We start from the raw sequence: 24,785 nt of genomic DNA, 5'->3' as shown, positions 1-24,785 counted from the left end.
CTGGTCTCAAAGTTTTCTTTCTTGTTGCAAGAAATTAATTTCTTCTTCCGTGTTTTATCTCTACGGAAAATATTTTCTAAATTTCTAGTGCAATTTAGAAGAGGAACAAATATTCCAGTCGTGGACCGGATTAGGAGATCGAACAATGTTCGTAGGGATTTACAACAAGAGCTACGTCCGCTAATACCGGAGTAGTTGGAGTCAAGTGTTAATTCACCTAAGGTATGATATTCCAACGCCCTATGAATGTTTATGATAAAACCATACGAGTGCCCAAATATAAACATATTTTGATTGTCAAAATAAAATAAAATTTTAAACTTCCGCTGCGTTTGGGCACATAGAAAACCGAGATCCAACAGAAATTTGATGTTAGAAGATGATAACATGTTTTAATTGGATAAACTATTGTGGAAACATATATGATTTGAGGTGGGAGGTTAGTCTCATACAAACCATACTTATTTTTTTTTTATTGAAAATACATATATTTTGTTTTTAAAATCCAAAATAAAATAAGTTTCTCATATTATATCAGTATAAGACTTTACATTATTTTGTTGAACATAATTTTATTATTTTTTTAACTTGTATTTTTAAATTCAAATTTAAAATTTTAATTGTTTAAAAAAATATCTTAAATTTATAATTTGCGTTACCAAGTATTTGTCATAAATTTTTTTTAAAAAAACATGTATTTAAAATATAATTATGAAACCATGCTAAAACCATAATAATTTTATGAAACTAATGCTAAAATAATAATAATATATTTTAAAGTGCCCATAGGCCAACTAATGATGAAGGCTGGTTTTTGGCTTCTGCTTTTAATTTTCATGAGACAACTAAGAGGTTAATATTTGACCATCCTGCTCTATACTCGTCAGAACTTAAAAATAACAATATTATTCACAAAGAGTAGATATCAAACCTTGTGGCCTTAGGAACAAAACTCGGGCTTCAGATTGAACAACTTGAAGGCTCTACCACCTCGAGCGTGAAATTCGAACGGGGAATATAGCAACCATGGGCATATAGAACTATCTCAGCACCACTGTCTCAGCGTATTACTTGATTTATCATCACTGCATAATACTTCACCTATGCTGCTCTTTTTGCCATTTATTTGCCTGATTTATTCTTAAAAAGAAAGACTTAATTCATCTTTTCTTCCTCCTATTTCTGAAAATGATTATAATGCCATATATCAAATGTGCAGGGGGAGGAGCTGAGAAAGATGATTGGTTCTCCTGCTTACGTTGAATGTAGTTGAAAAACACAACAGGTATTCTCAAGATTAAATATTCAAGTTCATAGTTTTTTATATTAGTATCTTCACTATTTAAACATGCTGGACTCATTTACCCCATTATGTTATGTTGTCCCAACATAATGTTAAAGCAGTATTCGATGATGCTATGAAAGTTGTGATCCAGCCACCCAAGCAAAATAAAAAGAAGATTAAGGGCCAGTTTGGTATCAAAAGTTTTTTGATTAAAAAAGTGTTTTTTTAAGTTGGCTTTTAAAAGTGCTTTTTTAAGTAAAAGTTGTGTTAATATTGTGTTTGGATGAATAGATAAAAAGCACTTTTTAAATTAATAAATGTGTTTGGATACGTATCATTAAAGTGTTTTTTTAACTCATTAATTTATATATATATTTTATAACGGATTTCTAAACAAGTGTGATGTATAAATATAAATAATTAATCCATACCAAAACAATAAAATATTGAAATCTTAAAAACCATAAAAACAATTGTTAATAACAATGGTTAATGTTTACATTCTACTTTAATTTATTTAAATAAAAACTAATAGTTCAATGTCGACCTTGTATTGGCAGTGAATTTCTTATGTCATCTCTCAATTCTTTCATTTCAGTAATATTTTCTTGTGTTGGCTCTTGCCATCTCGTACTTCTGTCATGGACATAAACATTTTCACCATCTTGCTCGATTTCTTGTAAATCATCAATATTTTCGAGTTGTTCAAGAATATCTCCAGCCGCATCGTATCGCCTTATGAAATTGTGTAAAGCAAAACATGCCACTATAATTATCTAATTTTTGTTTAATACTCGTTTAGGAGCTAACTTCGAATACATTCTATATTCAAAAAATAAAACATAAAAAAACAATATATTATCTAATTCACAATATCATAAATGAAAAAATAATACAAACAAGGATGTTGTTTTTTAGGTTATTAAAAAAGCTAGTGAAAAAAGTTCTAAAATAGGACTTTTAAAAAAGCTCTAATTTCAACTTAAATAAGTGCTTTTTTAAGCACTAGAAGCCCACCCAAATAAGTTGAAAATTAAAAAAACACTTTTTTAATTGTAACTTCTTATACCAAACGGGCTCTAAGGCTCAAAAGGCCTATTCTATATTGTGATCAGCATTATGTTTTCCCATTGTGTTTTGATTTGTTTTTTCTTGTTAATGTCCATTGTAATTACACGCAACTGAAATACTTTAATACATGTGAGAACTAAGAACGTACAGTCAGCCATATGAATCGCAACTCCAGATTCTAGAAATAAATTATATTGACACAAACGATTATAATTTATTAACCACAAATCTTATCTCTTATATTTAATTACTGATTTTTTTATACAATTGTTATATTTATTAATTTGATTCAACATTTCACTGCATAATACTTTATTTATCATCACTGCATAATATTTCACCTATGCTTCTATTTTTGCCATCTACTTTCATGATTTATTCTAAACAAAAAAGACTTAATTCATCTTTGTAATGTATGAGTGAGCATACGACTGCAACCACGTATCAAAGCAAAATCTTCTAACATAATGCGTTTATAGCAGCGAATAATCTTAACAAACAGCAATATATTTTCAATTCATGTTTATATCGCTTTTGTTTCCTTAGGATGCTGATTAATTTTGTTGAAATTTTAACGAATTTCAAAAAATTTAACAATCCTATATGAATGATAGAGATGCCAACTTTAATGTGTATAAAAAAATCTATTAACTGTGGCTAAATAATCTAAGATAACAATAAACATTACATGGCAGATCTTAATTCATTCCAAACATCAACAGTGGTGCTGAGACAAATCTTAACTTCGAGATAACAATGAACATTACATGGCAGATATTTACCATCAACGAAACAGCATAAAACCATAAAAAATATGAAAAAAATTATTGATTGGCCTTTCACAAAACTTTTCTGCAAACAAAACCGTATTCTGTATATCCAATTTGAATCCAAACTTCTTTTATTTTGACAATATTAAAACGAAACGTGATAAAACTATCAACCTCAGACACCTTTATCGAATAAAAAAAATTACCGCAACTCCAAAAAAAGGTGTTGGAAACTTAATTTCGGCTGTTTGACAAACAATTTATCTACGGAACCAATTGATAAAATATTCGTATTAAGCAAGTGAAGTATCACGAGAAGTATCTAGGCAACTGAATCCAGCTGAACTGAACTTTCGATGTTAACTGACTGATCAGTTAGAAACTGATCAGTTGAACCTAACTGGATTCCTGAAGACAACTGACTGATCAGTTGGAAACTGATCAGTTGATTCACTTAGCGCAAGCTTATCAGCTACATTCATCAGCTGATCGCTCAGCCTTAACACGTCATCAAATGAAAGGGATGTTCAACCGACATCAGTACAAGCAGACTGCAACTTGTAGTGGAACGCCGCTGTGAGGCCCGGGGCCGAAGAGGGCAGGGGGTGATTGCCGGTGCCATCAGTTGCACGGACAATGAGCGGCTCCTGGCAGGCTTCTAGGTGGAGGGAACATAAATGAACCGATCCCACACCGGAATGAGAGGGATTCCGAGACTGTTCAATGTAATGGACTGTACAGTTGAAGAGGGCTTAAAAGATTTGATATGTACTACTCATACCACGAAGGTGCATCTTCTTTTCGGTAGCTCATCACATAAGAACTCCAAAGTTAAGCGTGCTTGACTTGGGGAAATTTTGGGATGGGTGACCTCCTGGGAAGTTTCCCAGGGTGCGTGTGAGTGAGGACATAAGCACGCTGGAAAGACTCGTCTTGGTACAGTGAGGACAGTCGTCGAATCTGGGGCGTTACAGCCGCATTTCAGAATCTACAGTGTGCGATTGTCAGAAGAATATCGACGTGGCAAAATAACGGATATAAAATTCAAATATTATATCAAGTTACCGTTGGAAGAGAAGCCTATAAATAGGCGAACAGAGCAGCTGAAGAAATACACAAGAACTACTATTTTACTCAAGCTGTTACTCTGCTGAAATCAAAAGCTCACTCTCTTACTAAGTTTTATCTGTTGCATTCAAGGATACCATCTTTGAGCTTGTTAGCATACTGTAATCTCTGTAATATTATTAAGTTGTGCTAAGATCAGTCACGAACTAAGAGTTTCAGTTGTGGCATTGATAAGACCAAACTGCAGTGGGTCAGTACAAACAGTGTATTCGATAAAAGTCTTTTAGTAGAAATCCTATCTTCGTGATAGAAGAGGTGACATAGCAGTTATTCCATTCTCCGAACATCCAGAAATAACAAATCGCGTGTTTTTTTTACTTCAGTTACCTTTTGCTTTAGTTATTCTATCTTTTATTCAGTTTATTTCCGCAACTGTTTTCTCAGTTAAACTGATTGTCATTGACTTTCGAGATATTTAGTTTCAGTTTATCATTAAAACTGAACTCAACCTTCGAAAAACGAACATAATCTGTGAGTTTTTATTCAACCCTCCCTTCTAAACACATTTCACTTATTAACCGATCCTTTCAAGTGGTATCAGAGCTCAGTTATATCTCGTCTCAGAATATCTACACTCTCAAACTGATCATTATGTCTTCCTTCAACAAGATCCCTATGTTTTCCAGAGAGGATTTCGATGATTGGAAAATAAGAATGCAAGCTCACTTAGCTGCACAGGATGATGACATGTGGTACGTTATCACTGACGGACCAATGAAGATTCTGAAAGCCAATACAGCAGTGGCTATTACTGAAGGGGCACCTCACCGCATTGAAAAGCCCAGAGATGAATGGACAGCAGAAGACAAAAGAAAAGCAAATCTGGATAATGTGGCAAAGGATATACTGTACAAGACACTGGACAAAGTAACCTTCAGCAAGATCAAGATGTGTAAGACGGCTAAAGAGATTTGGGAAAAGTTGATCCAGCTGTGTGAAGGAAACGAACAAACCAAAGAGAATAAACTTTATGTTGCTGTGCAGAAGTTTGACAACATCAAGATGAGAACTGGAGAATCGATGCATGAGTATGATGAAATGGTCAGCTGCATCATCAATGAACTCAATGCACTTGGAAAAGTATATAACAACAAAGAAGTTGCATTAAAGGTAATCAGAGGTCTTCCCAAGGAGTGGGACGTAAAGACCATGGCAATGAGGGAATCCAAGGATCTGAACATAGTTGAGCTTCATGATCTATTCGCTGATCTGAAAGCCTATGAGTTTGAGCTTCGAACTCGAGAAGGAGAGCCTTCCACTCCAGCAGTCAGAACGGCATTAGCTGCTGTCAGAACAGAACCAACTAGTTCAGTCGAGAAGTCTGCTGATCAATTGAGCAATGATGCTATGTCATTGTTTATTAAAAAATTCGGAAGATTCATGAGAAGAAATCAAGGGAACTTCGAGAAGAATTATCAGAGAAATAATTCTAAAGAGAAATCAAATGGCTGCTACAACTGTGGCAAACCCGGTCACTTCATTGCTGACTGTCCAAAACCTAAGAAGGACAGTCAGGGCTCGACTGAAAGAAGAAAGAAGTCATATGAGCATAGAAAAAGATCCAAGGATGATAAGAAATTTTCCAGGAAGAAGCATGAGGTACTCCTAGCTGAAGAAAGCAAATCTAAATGGGCAGAAACTGACAGCGAGGAGTCAGAACCAGAAACCTCATGCAGTTCCAATGATGGTGAAGAGGAAGTGAAGTGTCTAATGGCTAGTGATACAGAAGAGGAGTCAAGCAGTCAACAGGTATTTGACTTCAGCTCAACTGATTTCACTAGAGATGAACTTATTTCAACTCTTCATGACATGGTTAATGAGTATCATAAGCTTGCCTTATCATTTGAAAAGGCCAGAGCAAAACAAACTGATCCCATAGACAATAAAACTAAAACTGATGAATCAGTTGATGTGTTGAGTCTGAAAAGGGAGATTGCTGAGCTCAATGCTGAAAAGAGCAGGAATCAATCAATGATTCAAAAGTTGACGCTTGAAAATTCAAAGCAAACTGAGCTNCAATGATACTCGACCAAAACTGAATATGGATAAAGGGAAATACATTCACTTTGTCAAATCAGTTATGGTACAAGAACAAGCTGAGCCAAGTAAACTGGTTGAACAGCCTACTGAAAGTACGAACAAGGCTAGAAGATATGGTATTGGTTATAGCCCAAAAGTTTCAACTGACTCACACAGTCAGTCATCAAAAAGATTCAGCAGGAAATATTCAAATGGCTATTCCAATTACTATAACAGCAAGCCGGTTCAGAAAAGATATCGGCTGAACAATCAGTCGAACAAAGCTAAATCACATGTTGTATCATCTGCACACTACACACCAAACACACACAAATCGAGAAAGACCATCTGGAATACAGCAAATGGACAGTCAGTCAGACTAATCCAAGTCTGGGTTCCTAAAGGACTAATCAGTTTAGGACCCAAATAGAAAAGGGTACCAAAGATTATATCTTGTGTGTGACTGCAGGTAACAGGTACAATTAAAGAATCAATCTGGTACTTGGATAGTGGATGCTCACGACACATGACGGGAAATGCAGATCTATTATCTCAACTGATCAAGTACACTGAACCAAACATCAGTTTTGGAGATTATTCCAAAGGTAAAACTGTGGGTAAGGGTAAGCTTATCCATGGTAACTTTACGATTAATGATGTTTTATTAGTTGAGAATCTCAAGTATAATCTGATTAATATCAGTCAATTATGCGATAACGGATTCTCAGTTCAGTTTGACAAACACTCTTGTTCAGACAAAAACTCAACTGATGAAGTTATTCTAACTGGCAAACGATGTGGAAACACTTACAAAGTCAGTTGGAATAATCAACCTTATTCACCAGTATGTTTCTATGCTTCAAAAATTTCCAAAAACTGGTTGTGGCATAAGAGATTGAACCACCTGAACTTTAAATCCATTGCATATCTGAGTAACCACGATCTTGTAACTGGTTTGCCCAAAATGGACTTTGTCAAAGATAAAATCTGTTCAGCATGTCAGTTTGGTAAACAAGTAAAATCTTCTTTTAGAAACAAGGCCCGTAAATCTTCTTCCCGATGCTTAGAATTGTTACATATGGATCTTTTTGGTCCAATACCAATCATGAGCTTAGGGGGAATGAAATACACCTTGGTGATTGTTGATGATTTTTCAAGATTTACTTGGGTTATTTTTCTCAAATCCAAAGACCAAACTGCTGCACAACTGATAAAGCTTTTTCAAAAGATTATTAAATGAAAAATCAGTCGGAATTGATAGAATCAGATCTGATTGAGGAACTGAATTCATCAATCAAATTCTTTAAAATTTTTTAGAAAATGCTGGAATTAAGCATGAGCTCTCAGCAGCTAGAACTCTTCAGCAAAATGGTGTAGCTGAAAGGAGAAACCGGATGCTTAAAGAAGCTGCTAGAACAATGCTTGCTGAATCAGGCATTTATCAAAGGTTTTGGGCAGAGGCAGTAAACACTACGTGCTATACTCAGAACAGATCGATGATTAATAAGAATCATATGAAAACACCATATGAGATCTGGCATGGAAGAAAAAGTGTGGTCTCCTACTTTAAAATATTCGGCTGCAGATGTTTTATTCTCGATAATGGTAAAAATCATTTAAAAACCTTTGATGCAAAATCTGTAGAGGGAATATTTCTTGGATATTCTTCAGTTAGCAAAGTGTATAGAGTTTTCAATAAAAATTCTTTGAATGTTGAAGAATCTATCCATGTTGTTTTTGAAGAAAACGCTCTAACTGATAAGCCAACTGGTCCAGTTGAGCTAATTGATAGACTTACAGAGATCAGTCTGGATGATGAAAATGAAGAAGACAATCATATCAATCACAACAACCTCCAAACACCAGAGTCAGAAGTATTAGAACAACCATTTGAACAAGAAGCTATTCCTGATATTCAGTTGGAGGAGCCTATTGAGAATATTCAATCGCCAACTGATGAAGCTCCAACTAATACAGAAGCAGTTACCAACTTGGATACAACAACCACTGAACTCAGATGGAAGAAATCACACAATCTAGAATTGGTGATAGGTAATCCATCTGATCCGGTAATAACAAGAAATCAGATGCTTAATTTATTTATTCATTCAGCTTTCGTATCACAATTTGAACCAAAGAAAACTGATGAGGCTCTTGCTGATCCAAACTGGATAAATGCAATGCAAGAGGAGCTGAATCAGTTTACCCATAACAATGTCTGAAACTTAGTTCCAAGACCACTTTCAAAAACTGTTATAGGTACAAAATGGGTATACAGGAACAAACTGAACGAAGATGGTTCAGTTGTGCGCAACAAGGCGAGACTGGTAGCATAAGGATATAGGCAGGAAGAAGGAATTGACTATGATGAAACATATGCCCCAGTTGCAAGACTGGAAGCCATCCGAATATTTCTTGCCTATGCATCATTCAAGAACTTCAAAGTCTACCAGATGGATGTGAAGATCGCATTTTTAAATGGCCAGCTGCATGAAGAAGTTTACGTAGAGCAACCTCCAGGTTTCATCAATCATACTTTTCTTGATCATGTCTATCATTTGAACAAAGCCTTATATGGTCTGAAACAAGCTCCAAGAGCTTGGTATGAAACGCTTTCAAAATTCCTAACTAATCATGATTTTTCAGTAGGATCAGTTGATAAGACCTTGTTCAAATTTTCTAAGAATGATCATATTCTACTTGTTCAAATTTACGTTGATGATATTATATTTGGGTCAACTAACCCCAAATTATGCGGGAAGTTTGCTAAGTTGATGCAGGAAAAATTCGAAATGAGCATGATGGGTGAACTGACATTTTTCCTTGGGCTGCAAGTGAAGCAACTGGAAACTGATATCTTTATCAGTCAGACCAAATATACGAAAGAACTGCTTAAGAAATTTGGCATGGAATCATGCTCAGCAGCAAGCACTCCCATGAGTTCATCAATCAAACTAGACAATGATCAAGGGGGAATATCAGTTGAGACGACATTATAAAGAGGTTTAATAGGTTCATTATTGTACCTAACTTCTAGTCGTCCTGATATTGTATTCGCTGTATGCATGTGTGCTCGATTTCAAGCAAATCCTAAGCAATCACATTTCTCAGCCGCCAAAAGGATTTTAAAATATCTTAAGGGCACACAAAATGTTAGGCTGTGGTATTCTAAAGACTCATCTTTCAATTTAGTTAGATATTCAGATGCAGACTATGCAGGATGCAAGCTTGATCGAAAAAGTACAAATGGATCATGTTAGTTTCTAGGAGATAGACTGATCTCTTGGTTCAGCAAGAAGCAAACATCCATAGCTACTTCCACGACTGAAGCAGAATATCTTGCTGCTGGAAGTTGCTGCGCTCAACTGCTATGGATTCAGCAACAACTGAAAGACTATGGAGTTATCGCCAAGGAATCGCCTATATTTTGCAATAATACAAGCACAATCGCTATCACGTATAATCCAGTTCTTCACTCAAAGACCAAGCACATCGATGTAAGGCATCACTTCATCAGAGATCATGCCCTGAAGAAGGACATCAGGTAGGAATATGTCTCAACTGAGCAGCAAGCAGCGGATATCTTCACCAAACCACTACCCGAGACTAAATTTTCTCACTTTCGCAACATACTTGGTTTAATTGACTTATCTTAATTAGTTATCCTTGCTTATATCTCAGTTGTTGATATATTTGTGCTATTCTTAACTGATGTTGGCTTGTCAGTTTGTTATTATGATTCACTTAGTCATTTCTTTGAGAATAACCATTGCAGAAAAATAAAAAACAACACTAAAACAAAATAAATCTTCATTTAAAGAAATTGTAGCGGATTAAATCAAAGTATTCTTCCTCAACAAAAGCTCTCCATTTTTTCATCCAACCGGATACATCGCCAGTTGCAGTCTTCAGAAAACTATCAGAAACAGCTATTCGCTCCAGAATAGTCCTCTCCTTGTAGAGCATCAGCTGGTAGAGATAACTATCCTCAAAGAGGTTCACCGTCTCGGCGACGTGCAAACGCTCTCTATATTTGTTCAGCTTCGCCAACAATCTACGAGTGTTCGCCTCTCCACACTCATAGAGGAACTGAAGTCCCTGCAGCTTCTCCCAAAAACGAAGAATTTTCTGAAAAACTTCGTCCTCTATATCGACTTTGTGTTTTTCCTGAGCTGCGGTCATAAACTCTTCAGCCATATCTGGAAGTCTTGAGCTACTTGCACCTGCCATATTATCTGCTGAATATTCGTAACTGATATGTTCTATACTAACTGAGCCACTTCTATTTATAGCGCAGGGTCAAGGAAGATGAAAGGGCTCAGTCACTGCAGCAGACAATTAATCTTCCAAGCATAGGATTTTAATTAATTAACCTTGCTTAAGTTCGATTAATATTTATATGCACTTATTAAGGGGGAATATTGGTTTTAAGAGGTTAACTAAGAAGACAGAAGTTAGTCAATCTTCAGCTGGAAGGACACAGTGTTACAACTGATCCTTCAGTCGGATATTTCACTAATCTTCTCACATACGTTTACCAATTAACCATTTTTTATTCAAAATTAAGTGACATGACTGTCTATCAAGCATTTAATGCTGTCTTTCAGCAAATGACAAGTTGAATCGTGGACTCATATAATCCACATACTTTCTACACACGTCTTTACCACACTAACACACGTTTTTTTTCTTCAAAATTTCATGGACTGACACGTGTCCAGTAATACGAACAGTCACGTACAAAAGTACTCATTCCCGCTCCATTTCAGTTCTTCTTCTTACGCTTATCCAAATTTTTTAGAGCAAAAGCAAAATTACGCCCTCTTTTTCGCAGAAACATTTTCAGATCAAATGGCAAATCAGATCCCAGCGCATATGTTGAATGCTATGGCAATCAATTTTGATTCAGCCCTATCGATTAAGGAAGCAGAGGTCAAGGATGTTTTCCAGAAGCTTCAATCAGCAGGTCTCCGAACTTTCTTGGGACAATCTTCCCAGGAGATCTATCCAAAGGAGCTCTTCGATTTCTACTCCAGTGGATCTATCAATCAGGATGGGAGCATCTCATCTACTGTCAATGGTCAGTTATTGACCATATCAGAGGACTCTTTTGGTGAGGTATTTTTGTTGCCGGCTGATGGATTGGCACACCTTGCTGATGTTAAAGCATCAGATATTGAAGAGATGCATACTCTACTCTCCGCTGATGGACGGAAAATCAAAGTTTCCGACCCAAAGAAGGAACTCAAACATGAGATTCAGTTGTTGGCTGAGATTGTGGCCAAGGGGTTATTGGCAAAGGCAGGATACTTTGCTGCTCTTACACTGGAGAAATTTCAGGCCCTTACCATTATCATGGCAGGCCGGAGACTCAACTGGAGGCGTCTCATCTTCAACATACTGAAGAACATGCTTCAATCTACCAAACAGTCCAAAGGGTTTGCTGTCCAGTTGAGCTATTTGCTGAAAGTCAAAGGGCTGGTGGCTGATGATTCTGAACGATCATCGAAATTCAAAGTTTTCAATGCTAAAAATATTTTGCCGCCCAGAGCCAAACTGGATCTATCTCCTGATAAATTCATCAACATCAAAAAGGAGATTGGAGCACAGCAGACTGCTCCCAAGTCAGTAAAAAGGGCAAAAACTCTGGCACAGCTGAAGTCCTCCAAAAGAAAGGTGATTGTCAGTGAATCAGAAACAGAACAAACCCCATCTCCCAAAGTCACCAAAAAGATTAGAACTCAGAAAACAAAGCATTTAGTCTCGCTGGAAGCAACTGAAAGGCTGAAATTCTCCGACGCTCAACAGCCTATTCAGGCTATTCCTCTGAAGGCCATCCCAGCTGAAGTTTCAGCAAGAAATAGTTGCTTCCTTCAACTGAACGAGAGTCTGTCAGGGCAGTATCTTCTGTACAAACTGTCAATCGCCCTACAATTTTTGCTCAGACTCGACCCAAAGGGGTCACTATTTGAGAACTGGTGGAAACGACTCGCTCGGGTCTAAACATTCCACATATTCTTTCTGATGAGAAAGGCAAGGGCAAGATGATTGAAGAGCCCAGGCCAACAAATGCTATTCAGACTCACATTGACCTAATTTGGGAACAGGTCAATGCTTATGCAGCATCCCAACTGAAAACCTATGAGGCTTTGATCACATACAGAACTCACACATTTGCCAAACAATTGAAGAAGAAGTCTCAGCTCAAAAGGTTTATCAGATTTGAAGCCATCGTTTTAAGGATAGTCAAAGCTGCTACCATTGTGCAGGCTTTGGGAAGAAAAGACTATTTCTTTGATTTGATGAGAGCCAAGAAGTTGGCTCAATTAGTTGAAAAATTGAAAGCCAACTACATTCTGACGAATCCAACTGCCTACAATGATCGAGCTGTACTTACTCAGTTGGATTCAGATCTTACTTCCCTGCATGTACAGATACGATTTTGGGAACAAGATCAGGAATAGTTATTCTTGGAGGGTCTTCAGATGAAGAGGAAGGACCCTCATCACCAAATAAAGAGCAAGCTCAGGACGTGCCTGAAACCTCTGTTGTTGATCCACCACTGTACTCACAAGCTGACTTAACACTTGCAAATATTGATGAAATTATTCAGTCAGTAGTACAGGAATCTCAACCAGAGGAGCTCATTTCTGAATCAGTTGATCACTCGACTGATCAAGCATTTGTAGAGGCACCTATCCTAACTGAAGAGCCCGTTCAGCAGGATGATCAAACTGATGTGCCAGCCACATCCACAGATAAAGAAATCGCTGAAAATGTGGAGGCTCAGTTGCTCAATTTTGAAAATATTCCAACTGACGAGCCAACCCAAATATCAGCTGATACTCAGGAAGAAGCACCAGTTAATGATCCTCCAACTGAAGGTCTTACAGATTTACCTCCTCAGCAGGATAGCTCAGTTGCAATTCAGGATCCTTCTTCTCCTCCTCCAGCGCTAGTAGAGGTTACTGACCCAGTTGTTCCAGAACACACCATGGCTGAGACAATGGTATCTGACAGGACCCTGGTGGTCTTTGATCAAGTCTCTAAAGAACAAGAAGCTGGAACTTCTGGACAATTACCCCCTCAGTCGTCTTGAGATCTTGACGCAGTTCTTGAAGAAATTCAAGACATTCTGAACAATATGCACAAAATACTTTCTGAAGTTTCCCAGATTCAGCGAACTCAACTCGCTCATACTTAAAAACTGGAACATGCAGAATTATTCAACTCAGAAAAACTGAAGGCCGTTAATGCTACCGTGACCTCTCTTTCCCTTGCTATAGAAGAGATTAGAAAGAATAGAGGCTTAGCTAAAAGCCTCTCTGTCACCCAAGATGTAATCAGCAAGAGAATTGACTTCGTGCAGACATCTGTTTCCCGAAAGATAGACTTGATGCAAATCACTATGCTGAATGCAGTAGCAGACGTAGCTACTTCTGTTAAAGTACTGTCAATTGATGTTAAAAGATTATCTCTCAGAATGGAGGCGTTTGACAAAAAAGGGGGAATAGAGACCTAAGCTACAGCCATTCATTTACTTGTACATGGAATCACTTATACAGATTACTTCATTCTTTCATTGTACGAATCTGTACACGAAAGTTATTATTTTATCTACAACCAATTTGAAGGATGTTTATAAGCTTAACTGATCAGTTATCATCTGCTTAGTGTTGTCAAACACCAAAAAGGGGGAAATTGTTGGAAACTTAATTTCGGATGTTTGACAAACAATTTATCTACGGAACCAACTGATAAAATATTCGTATTAAGCAACTGAAGTATCACGAGAAGTATCTAGGCAACTGAATCCAGCTGAACTGAACTTTCGATGTTAACTGACTGATCAGTTAGAAACTGATCAGTTGAACCTAACTGGATTCCTAAAGACAGCTGACTGATCAGTTGGAAACTGATCAGTTGATTTACTCAGCGCACGCTTATCAGCTACTTTCATCAGCTGATCGCTCAGCCTTAACACATCATCAAATGAAAGGGATGTTCAACCGATATCAGTACAAGTAGACTGCAACTTGTAGTGGAACGCCGCATTTCAGAATATACAGTGTACGATTGTCAGAAGAATATCGACGTGGCAAAACAACGGATATAAAATTCAAATATTATATCAAGTTACCGTTTGAAGAGAAGCCTATAAATAGGCGAACAGAGCAGCTGAAGAAATACACAAGAACTAATATTTTACTCAAACTGTTACTTTGCTGAAATCAAAAGCTCACTCTCTTACTAAGTTTTATCTGTAGCATTCAAGGCTACCATCTTTGAGCTTGTCAGCATACTGTAATCTCTGCTATATTATTAAGTTGTGCTAAGATCAGTCACGAACTAAGAGTTTTAGTTGTGTCATTGATAAGACCAAACTGAAGTGGGTCAGTACAAACAGTGTATTCGATCAAAGTCTTTTAGTAGAAATCCTATCTTCGTGATAGAAGGGGTGACGTAGGAGTTATTCCATTCTCCGAACATCCAGAAACAAATCGCGTGTTTTTTTACTTCAGTTACCTTTTGCTTTAGTTATTCTATCTTTCATTCAGTTTACTTCCGCAACTGTTTTCTCAGTTAAACTGATTGTCATTGACTTACGAGATATTTAGTTTCAGTTTATCATTAAAACTTAACTCAACCTTCGAAAAACGAACATAATCTGTGAGTGTTTATTAAACCCCCCTTCTAAACACATTTCACTTATTAACCGATCCTTTCAAAAGGATATGTATCGCAAATCTCATTGTTGACAAATATAAAGAAACAGACACATTCCAAAGTTGAGAAGAAGATAGTAGCAGATCTACAGCGCATCAGATTTAAAAACAACGATAAATTGAACTACAAAATGATTAGTTTCCAAACGCTTACCTAGCAAAACGATCGCGAAGACGAACGGAGATGTGCGCCTTTCCCACGCAGCAGCCATACCTTTGGAACTCAACAAAGAACGGTAAAAATCTCTCTATCTCTTTATTTAGTGAGTTTTGTATCTGAAATATACACAATAGACGAACCCGTCACGGGTGATGAAGTGGGACAGTAATCTCGGGCGTGGGGTAAATAAATTAGATTGACACAAAAGATTACGTATTTAATTGATGGATCGAGACAATCTCCAAAAATTGCAAAAGAACGCTGTTGTCTACTTACCAGAGGACCCTTATGATTTCTTGGCCGGAGAATTGAATTTCAATCGGCAGACAGGAGGGTGGAGATCAAATGCAATGGATGTGGTGTTCGGATCATCGACGTCTCAACCGAATATATGTTGGAGAATATCGTGGATTTGGTATATCCCAATCCAGCAAATTTCGAGAGAGAAGATTTGTGAGGATCCGAGTGAGAAGATTTATGCGGATCCAGATAATTTCGAGAGTGAAGTTTTGTGAGGGTAAATCAACAATATCTGAGAGAATCGTGCAGAGCAGGTGGTTTGTTGGAGATGTGGAGTTTTGAGAGATAAATATTTTTTTAGTGAAGCAGTAGAATAAAAGGGCAAAAGGGTCAATAAAAATTTGGTGTCCGCAGTGGCAGTTTTTATGTGCATCTCATTTTTAATAAAATAGTAGAGGTATACGTCTTATGAATTTACATATACTTTGATAGCCACAACTAATTCACATCACTCAAAACATCATCATTTTCATCACTTATAAAAATCATGCACATACGAAATTTTCTTTCAATCCAAGCAGGCAACGTATATTTTCATAAAATCTTAAAAATCGTGATCATGATGCATAAAAATTTAAAACAGAGTAAAATTTTTGCTCAACGCGCTGCCAGGACAAAAATCTCACATTGGGTGCAAAATGACTATTTTGCTCCTGGTAACCCAAAATTACCGTTTTACCCCTGGACCTCTAAATTTCGACCCGAAAATTACCAACTTCTTAAAACATCCCAAAACATAATTAAAATCATTCTTAGACTAAACTCGAGCTCATTTCATAACTTAACCGATTCGTTTTAAAACTTGGAGCAGGGTCTCGGTTTTAACCCGAATCGACTCGAAATAGAACCAAATTTTTCCCAACTTTTTCCTAAACCTAATAAACACTCAAAAAGCCCTAAAACCATCAAGACTCAGCCCTTAAACCTTTCTGAACAGACCCCTAAGTCTACTGAAAAATTCTGCAAATTGCCGATCAAAAATCCTAATTGTCACATCTTCCCCTTCTTCGATCCTAGCCTCTCCCAAATGAAACCAGCTACTAAACCACCTCACCTAGACAACCATAGGACCCCTCTAGACAAGCTTGAACCCACGGCCACCCCTCAAGCAGCCCGTAACTTCCTTATACTCGATGGCCTCCTAAAGACACCATCACGCGGCCAAACCCCTAACCATGAAACCAACTGCTTCGAAGGCAATACCAGCAGGGTGTGGACCTTACCTGGCCTCTATTGGACCCTCCTGGATCATGCGTCAGTGTGGTTCAGCCCCTACTCGATCGAGCCTGCCCTCACTCTAAACCATGACCCCGAAAACCCTAGCCCCACAAGCAACAACCTACGGCATTCAGCATGGACCGAGCCCACCCAAGTCTCAAACCACCATGTCAGCTTAAACACACCGTGAATGTCCTTAAGCAAACAAAAGTCGGCAGTCCCCTTGCAAAAAATTGTGAAAACGTGAGTAATATACAATACCATGCAAGATTTTTGTCAAGTTTAAAGCAAGAACATCACCACAAGAAAGATATTTAATTTTCGATGCACACACAAAATTTTCAGTATAATATGGCGTGTATGAGAGAAAATGGGATATACGAGCGTGCCTTGATGATTCCTACGCAAGAACGTCAAAGAAGCGAGCGTCGGGGAAGCGCCAGAGAATTTTCTTGAAAGGAAATGGATAGCCGAAGCCTTGCTAACGAAGGGGTTGCTGAAAACGTGAGAATGGAGTAGTTGGAGAAGGGGTGTTGGCTGCTTCAATTTATTAGGTGTAGGGTAGCCAATAGTACAATAATTAAATAGGTAATAATCAAGATAATGGGATTTAATTATTAATTAAATAGTTCAAAAGAGTTTTTGAGTCCAACAAGCTTAAAAATAGGCCCATCAAGTCCAATCACTCCCGAAAAATATTTTGTTTATGTAAGTTTTTGAAAATATTACTGAACCCTCAAAAAGTTCCTCGATTCGATAAAATTTGCGTACAGCTGAAAAATATGCTTTGGCGGGTAAAAGTACCCAACAAAGCCCGTTTCTTGAAAAATACATTTAAAACATCTTATATTAATTAATAAAAATTAATCATGTAATAAAATAATTTTTCTGATAATTCCCCGGTCTCCGTTCCTAGTTCGAGCGCGAAATACAACTTAAAAATCTTTAATGCATTGACCTTTAAAATTTCATGAAATAAATTGTTGAAAACCAAATTCTGGATTCTGGAGTTTGACAAACTGATCAACCAACTGATACGCGCAAGTACATTCAACAACTGGACTTAATAACTGAAATCAGCTAACTGATCAGTTGGAAACTGATTTATGCTAAAGCACCCTTCAACTGAACATGTCTCGGGAAAGAACGATCAACCGACAAAGAGACATAGAAGATTGCAACGCCGCACTTAAATCAATACAGCTTAGAACAACGCATTTCGGCGAAAGCAGTTAAGACGTCGCATCACAATAAATGAAGGAAACAATATCCGAGGAATAATCGAGTAAAAAATCAACGGATACAAAGATTCAAATTCATCTCAAGTTACCGTTGGAAATGCAGCATATAAATAAGTGAACAAAGCAACTGAGAAGCAGAACCATCAACGCATTATTGAAGCTTGATGTTACGCTGCTAAAATCACAATTCACAGCTCACGTATATCAGACATATCAGTAGCATCTAAAGCTACACTTTTAGCGTGTTAGCACTTTGTAATTCAATCAAGAATATATCAGTTGTGCTAAGATCAGTCACGAACCGATAAGAACTGTTGTATGCTAAGAGTTTCAGTTTTGGCAGTGTTAAGTCCAAACTGAAGTGGGTCAATACAAGTCTTGTATTCGATTAAAGTCTTTTAGTGGAAATCCTATCCTTGAGATAGAAGGGGTGACGTAGGAGTGATTGAAATCTCCGAACATCCAGAAACAATCCTTGCGTACTTTATTTCAATTTTGTATTCTATCTTTCAGTCAGTTATTTTCCGCAACTACTCTTAGTTTAACTGATTGTCATTGACCAACAAGATTCCGAGAATCAGTTTGTCACCAAACTGAATTCAAAATTCGAAAAGATTCATTTTAATTGTGAGTGTTTATTCAACCCCCCTTCTAAACACTCTTGATACGTTAATCGATCCTATCAAGTGGTATCAGAGCAGTTGAATCTTGTTCTTGAATACTTTTGATCTATAAACTTGCTAGCATGACTTCATTCAACAAAATCCCTATGTTCTCCAGAGAAGAATTTGATGATTGGAAAATCAGAATGCAGGCTCATTTAGCTGCACAAGATGATGACATGTGGTATGTCATAACTGATGGACCCATGAAGATTCTGAAAACTAATACAGCAGTTGCCATAACAGAAGGGGCACCACAAAGAATAGAAAAGCCCAGAGAAGAATGGACAACTGAAGATAAAAGAAAAGCCAATCTTGATAATGTGGCTAAAGACATTCTGTACAAGACGCTGGACAAAATAACTTTCAGCAAAATAAAGATGTGTAAGACAGCCAAAGAAATTTGGGAAAAGCTGATCCAGCTTTGTGAAGGAAATGATCAAACCAAGGAAAATAAACTTTCAGTTGCAGTTCAGAAGTTTGATAATATCAAAATGAAAGCAGGAGAATCAATGCACGAGTATGATGAAAGAGTAAGCAGTATCATCAATGAGTTAAATGCACTTGGAAAAGTGTATACAAACAAAGAGGTTGCACTGAAGGTAATGAGAGGTCTTCCCAAAGAATGGGATGTCAAAACTATGGCAATGAGAGAATCCAAAGACCTGAACCAGATTGAACTTCATGATCTATTTGCTGATCTTAAAGCTTATGAGTTCGAACTGCAAACCAGAGAAGGAGAACCATCCACACCAGCAGCCACAACTGCTCTAGCTGCTGTCAGAACAGAACCAACTAGTTCAGTTGAGAAATCTGCTGATCAGTTAAGCAATGATGCTATGTCACTATTCATCAAAAAGTTTGGAAGGTTCATGAGAAAGAATCAAGGAAACTTTCAGAAGTCATACCAAAGAAACAACTCCAAAGATGAAACAAATGCTTGTTACAATTGTGGCAAATCAGGTCACTTCATTGCTGACTGTCCTAAACCCAAGAAGGACAGTCAAGGCTCAACTGATAGAAGAAAGAAATCATATGAGAACAAAAGAAAACCCAAGGATGATAAGAAGTCCTTCAGAAAGAAACATGAGGTACTCTTAGCCGAAGAAAGCAAATCTAAATGGGCAGAAACTGACAGTGAGGAGTCAGAACCAGAAAGCTCATGCAGCTCTAGTGATGATGAGGAAGACAAGTGCCTGATGGCTAATGATGCAGAAGAAGAATCATCTAGTCAACAGGTATTTGATTTCAGCTCAACTGACTTTACACGAGAAGAACTCATTCTAACACTACATGATATGGTAAATGAATATCAAAAGCTTGCATCATTATTCGAAAAAATCAAAGCAAAGCAAACTGATCCCACAGACAATAAAACCAAAACTGATGAATCAGTTGACGGGTTGAGTCTGAAAAGGGAAATTGCTGAGTTAAAAGCAGAAAGAAACAAAGATCAGTTATTAATCCAAAAGTTGATTCTTGAAAACTCAAAACAGACTGAGCTCATTCAATCTTGGAACAAGTCATCTACTGCACTAAATGAAATGCAGAATTCACAAAAATCAGTTTCTGATAAAACTGGTTTAGGGTTCAACACTCAAGGAGAAATGTGTCCAAATGACACTCAACCAAAGCTAAAAATAGACAAAGGGAAATATATTCACTTTGTTAAATCAGCAGTAGTACAAGAACAAATTGAGCCTAGTAAGCTGATTGAGCAACCTACTGTAAATATGAACAAGGCTAGAAGATATGGGATTGGTTATAGTCAAAAATCCTCAACTGATTCACAAAGTCAGTCATCAAAGAGGTTTCACAAAAACTATTCAAATAGCTACTTCAATTACTATAACTGCAAGCCAGTTCAGAAGAGATACAGACTAAACAATCAGTTGAATAAACCTAAAATACATAATGTATCATCTGTACACTACACACCATGCACACAAAAGCCGAGAAAAACAATTTGGAATACAACTACTGGAAAGTCTGTTAGACTAATCCAAGTGTGGGTTCCTAAGGGACTAATCAGCTCAGGACCCAAATAAGTATGGGTACCAAGTTTTATTATGTGTGTGATTGCAGATAACAGGTACAAACAAGAACTCAATATGGTATTTGGACAGTGGATGTTCGCGACACATGACAGGAGATGCAAGTGTGCTATCTCAACTGACCAAATACAGTGGTCCAAACATCAGTTTCGGGGACAATTCCAAAGGTAGAACTGTGGGTAAGGGTAAGCTTATCCATGGTAACTTTACTTTTAAAGATGTTCTATTAGTAGAAAACCTGAAGTATAACTTGATTAGTATCAGTCAGTTATGCGACAGTGGATTCTCAGTACAATTTGACAAAAATTCATGTTCAGTCAAAACTTCAACTGATGAAATCATACTAACTGGCAAACGTTGTGGAAACACATATAAAGTCAGTTGGAATGATCAAACTTATGCACCAGTTTGTTTTATTGCTTCCAAGTCATCTAAAAACTGGTTGTGGCATAAGAGACTAAATCATTTAAACTTTAAAACCATTGCCTATCTGAGTAAACATGAACTTGTAACTGGTTTGCCCAAAATAGATTTTTCAAAAGAAAAACTTTGCTCAGCATGTCAGTATGGTAAACAAGTACGATCCTCTTTTAAAAACAAGGGTTGTAAATCTTCATCCCGATGCTTAGAACTGTTGCACATGGATCTTTTTGGTCCTATACCAGTCATGAGCTTAGGGGGAATGAAATACACCTTGGTGGTCGTAGATGACTTTTCAAGATTTACTTGGGTTATTTTTCTCAAATCTAAGGACCATACTGCTTCACAACTGATAAAGCTCTTCAAAAGACTTTTAAATGAAAAATCAGTTGGAATTGATCGAATCAGATCTGATCGAGGAACTGAATTCATCAATCAAACTCTTTCAAATTTTCTAGAAAATGCTGGAATTAAGCATGAGCTCTCAGCAGCCAGAACTCCTCAGCAAAATGGTGTAGCTGAGAGAAGAAATCGGACCCTTAAAGAAGCTGCTAGAACAATGCTTGCTGATTCTGGTATTTCTCAAAGGTTTTGGGCAGAGGCAGTAAACACTGCGTGTTATACTCAGAACAGATCAATGATTAATAAGAATCATATGAAAACACCATATGAAATCTGGCATGGAAGAAAAAGTATAATTACTTATTTCAAAATATTCGGCTGCAGATGTTTTATCCTTGATAATGGTAAAAATTATTTAAAAGCGTTTGATGCTAAATCTGCAGAGGGAATATTTCTTGAATACTCATCAGTTAGTATAGCCTATAGAGTCTTCAACAAGAAAACCCTAAATGTTGAAGAATCAGCTCATGTTGATTTCGATGAAACTGAACTAACTGATAAGCCAACTGATCAAGTTGAGCTAGCTGATCGATTTACAGATATCAGTTTGGAAGATGATAGCAAAAATGAAAGTCACAGCAATCAAAACAGATTTCAAACACCTGAACCAGAAGTACTGGACCAATCAGATGTACATAAAGTCATTGCTGATGATCAGTTGATAGAGTATAATGGTAACACTCAAATCAGAATATGACATTGTCCCTAATGTTAAAATAACTATTAATAAAGAGTACATAATGAAAGAGATATCACCTGGAATTTTATTGAAAATAAAAAACTGAAACAAACGCAAACCAATCCACGACTTTTGAATCAATGATCCAACTTCCTTTTCTTATTGTTTGATTGCGACCAATTGATATATGTTATCATCGGATCCGACTTATGAACAAAAGCTTCCAAATCATCAATTAATTGGTCGGTAGTCGAAGCACAGATGAGCATCCGTCGTGAATTTTCTGAAATGAAATTCTGTTCCACAGCTTTATCAAGAAATGTCAACAAACTGTCATAATAATTATTGATATTCAACATGCCCACAAGTTTATTATGGATATTAAATTGTGCCCAAGAAACAGTGTGAAAAATTTCTTCTAATGTACCAAAACCTCCTGGTAGTGCGATAAAAGCATCAGAATTTTCAATCATTTTTGTGAAGCTTTCATACATAGAAGAAACTTTTAATTCCTCACCAATCGTAACACCTGTAATATTTCCTTTAGCTAAAGCTGTAGGAATAATACCCAAAACCTGACTACCTCAAAGATGAGCAGATGTTGAAACAGATCCCATTAACCCAATATTACCTCTCCCATATACCAAGTGAATTTTTCTCTCAGCCAATATCTTTCCAAGATTATTCGCTGCTTCTACAAACACTTCATTTTTTCCAAGACTAGACCCACAAAATACACAAATATTTTTCAATGATTGTGCAGAGGTTCCAGCCATGTATTTTTACTTTCTTCTTTTTTTTTTCTGCGAAAATAGAGAGAAAGATGAGAGATTTTATAGGAGTAATATGTTATCAGGACAAAACTATGGGTCACAGTTGTAAACAGAATAAACAGTAAAAACAATAATGACACACATGCATGTAAACAGTAGTGTGATTGTGGCTCACAATTTTCCTCTGGTTTTACGTCCAGAAACGGCTTCAACGTCTTTTATGAGTCGAGGATATGCTTCCCATCAAATTTTCTTATAAATTGGCAAACATGATCTTTTTTAGTCGGATTCCCAAGACTATAACGCTAATCTAGGAATTGTTTCCATAAACGGAGAAGTTCAATATGCACATGTCCACTAGAATGCGTCTCAAGAGTCAATAAGATGTTATCTAAAGACTCCTTACTCAGCCCATTCTTAATGAAACCAATTTTATCTTCTCTGTTATTGGAAACACATCCCAAAGATCTGCATCGTTTGTCACAAGTCCATCTTGCACATTTATGACAAACCCCTAAACTTTTGGCCCTTCGTTTTTTCGCATAAGTGCTTTTTCCTAATCTAGGAAAATACCGAATGAGCAATGATTGTGGAACTTCTCCTCCTAATCGGACCTTAGCTTCTATTACAAGACGAATATCTTCTGGAATTCCTTTTTTCATTAGCAATCTAAATCTCAATCTTTCACACCTTCCTGCATAAATTTTTCTTATAACATTTTCAGAAACAGAGGGAAAATATTTACAAATTTTTGAGAGAATTTCATCCATTTTGAAAAGAAAAGAAATGATTTTTTTTATTTTTGTATCAGCAATTATGGGAAACTGATTAAACCGACTATGAGAGTCACGGAGTACCGTTATCCGCCATTTAACCGGGAAAATAAAAAGATTAAGGAAACCTGAAATAAAAACAAACAAAATTAAATGCAACACAAAAAAAAATCAAGGATCGGAAAGGGAAATAAACTCTTCTTGAAAAATTTCATTTTCTAAAAATGCTTTAAGCCTTTGTCCATTTACTTTAAAAACATCACCATTTTTAGGATTTTCAATATCCACAGCTCCATAAGTATACACATGCTTTACAACATATGGGCCTGTCCATCTTGATCGTAATTTTCTTGGGAATATGTGAAGTCAAGAATTATAAAGCAAAAATTTTTTACCAATCTCAAAAGATTTTCTAAGAATTGTTTTATCATGAAATGATTTGATTTTTGCTTTATAAATCCTTGAATTCTCATACGCGTCATTTCTGAGTTCATCAAGTTCATTAAGTTGCAATTTACGCAATTTGTTGGCATCATCCATGCTTGAATTTAAAGTTTTGATCGCCCAATAAGCTTTATGTTCCAATTCCACAGGCAAATGACAATGTTTTCCATAAACCAACCTATAGGGAGACGTATTCGATGATGTTTTAAAAGCTGTTCGATATACCCAAAGTGCATCATTAAGTCACAGAGACCAATCTTTTCTATTTGAGTTAACAGTTTTTTCCAAAATTTGCTTTATCTCCCTATTAGCTAATTCAACTTGTCCATTTGTTTGAGGATGATAAAGAGTAGTTATTTTGTGAGTAATACCATATTTTTTCATTAATGAAGCAAATGGTTTATTAACAAAGTGAGTTCCCCCATCACTTATCATGGCTCGAGGAATTCCAAATCTACTAAAAATATTTTCTTTTAAAAATTTGATGAAGATTTTATGATCATTTGTTCGACATGGAATTGCCTCTATCCATTTGGAAACATAATCAACTGCGACTGAAATATACAAGTATCCAAACGACGGTGGAAAAGGGCCCATAAAATCTATTCCCCAACAATCTAAGATTTCAATTTCAATAATAGGATTCAAAGGCATCATGTT

The 24,785-nt window shown here is 36.6% G+C and overlaps 1 long non-coding RNA gene across 1 annotated transcript; it reads right to left on the bottom strand.

The window, feature by feature from the left end:
- Positions 1 to 729: 729 nt before the first annotated feature.
- LOC140981651 (uncharacterized) lies at positions 730 to 15,857 on the bottom strand. Its single transcript, XR_012176113.1, has 3 exons — positions 15,436 to 15,857; positions 15,154 to 15,275; positions 730 to 1,054 (listed from the first exon to the last, which is right to left on the bottom strand). It is a non-coding gene; the product is annotated as an uncharacterized lncRNA (long non-coding RNA).
- Between the last annotated feature and the right edge of the window lie 8,928 nt (positions 15,858 to 24,785).

Source organism: Primulina huaijiensis, chromosome 1 (assembly GCF_012295235.1).
Source record: "Primulina huaijiensis isolate GDHJ02 chromosome 1, ASM1229523v2, whole genome shotgun sequence".
In the NCBI taxonomy this organism is placed as follows: domain Eukaryota; kingdom Viridiplantae; phylum Streptophyta; class Magnoliopsida; order Lamiales; family Gesneriaceae; genus Primulina; species Primulina huaijiensis.
This window is presented reverse-complemented; position numbering and strand designations above follow the sequence as displayed.